We start from the raw sequence: 2,024 nt of genomic DNA on the forward strand, positions 1-2,024 counted from the left end.
TTCATTGTATTAACAATCTTATGATCTCTCATCCCTCAAGAGAAGAAATAAGAATCACTCTCTCTATTCTCTCAACTCTTCTTCTTTATTCTTTATTGTTTTATAACACGTTATTAGCACGAGACTCTGTCAAACAAGGTGAGATTATAAATCTTAAGGATTTCAAGGTTAGTAATTTCTTATGTTATTTATCTTTTGCTACTAATAATATAATTATTGTTGAATTTGAGGAAAAATAATTGGTTTGGAACCATTTATGTTTTAAATTTATTCCTCAAGAATAATATTATCAAAAGGGATGATAATATGTTGGGTTCAAGTCCCATCAATTTATGCCTAAGATGTCTTTATATGGATAAGACGTTGAGATTGGATCTCAATTCATGTATTGATGATATTATGATGGCTAAGGCAAAATAATGAGTATTTGATGAAAATTCATGAAATATATCCCATTGATATGCTCTATTCCCTGAATTGAATGTGGTAGCAATAAATCATATGTATGCCTCAATTTGTTTTTGTAGTAGCTATCATAATTTGATACGCTTAAGGCATGATTATATTTCATTCCTGGGGAATAAGAAGTTTATTAATGCAAATGTGCACTTGATTGTGATGGTATCATAACTCACCTCCGAATGGAGCAGAATAACTGAGAAGAGTTATTTCGAAATCTACTTCTAAAGCAGTAAATCTGAAATTTATTCATGTAATAGTAAATCTGAAATTTACTAAAGAAAAAAGTACATGTCATGGTAAACTTGGAGTTTACTAGAATAAAAGTTCATAAATTGATATTTACGATTGTGACATCTCGAAGATGTGCATATTGAATATTAGACATGTATTGAAGAACTAGAAGGTTCTTCGAGAATTGTTTATGTCGCTTATTCTCATGATAAGTTGGTTGGACCAACTAATGTTGGGATTGAATTCCTTAAATCTGAAAAATATAAAAGATGAATATGGGCCCATTCATCTATCATATGATATGTTGAAGAGATGCATCAATAAAATGATCACATTTACATCCATTTTCAACCTGCAGTTTGACATTCATAAAGTTGCTTGCTCAATAAAATTGAGTTAAGAACATAATTTTCAGATTGTGCAATCAAGAAAGTTATCTTGATGATGATGGTTTGGCATTGAATGCCTTCGATAAATAGCTAAATCATTATCAATGAGAACAAAACTTCATGTATTGGTCTAAAATATAATATATTGCAATAGTATTTGTATGCATTAGATCAATAAATTATGATTATTTCTTCCCTCTTAATTGGTTCAAGGTCGGGAACCAATTATTCCATCTAATAATTTTGATGTGCGGTATACGATTAATGAATATACCATAATGCACAAAGATGGAATCCTCAAAGAAGTAGAGGATGTATGTTAGTTTTCCTAACATAAGGGGGAGATTATAAGCGCTATGAAATATATTAGGAATTATCACCAGATCCTCATCCAAAAGATAATTCAAGTCAAATGCCGAAAGCATCTCATATTAAGCGCAAGTGCTCGTATTTTGTGTTCCTAAAGGACAAAGTCTATGCATGCGTGAAGCTTGGTAGACTAATCGGTTCCAAATGAAATAGTCCTTGAAAAATAAGGAGCAAATAATCATAATAAGAAGGCAATGAGCTCTTGAAGAGCCTACGACATAACACTTCATGAAACCTTATGAGAGGTTCATGTACCTGAAAATAATGAAGAGATGAGATCTCAAAATGTTATGTCGCATTGTGAACCGATACTAAATGATATATCATCAATATATTTGACACAATATTGGCGCAATATTGTGAAAGATTACGAGGATCTTAATTCTACGTTAATTTAAGCATGCTAACGTAGAAACATTTATCAAGTGACATGAAAGGATGCATCTTGGTAAGTATTAAACTTATTTGATTTGCAGTCCAGATATTTGAAGATGTCACTCATGAAATGTTGAATATTGTCACTTGACAAAACTTATGTGAAAAACTTTTAAGGATTCAAAATGCTTGAAGCAT

The sequence above is a fragment of the Capsicum annuum genome, chromosome 3 (assembly GCF_002878395.1).
Source record: "Capsicum annuum cultivar UCD-10X-F1 chromosome 3, UCD10Xv1.1, whole genome shotgun sequence".
Classification (NCBI taxonomy): Eukaryota; Viridiplantae; Streptophyta; class Magnoliopsida; order Solanales; family Solanaceae; genus Capsicum; species Capsicum annuum.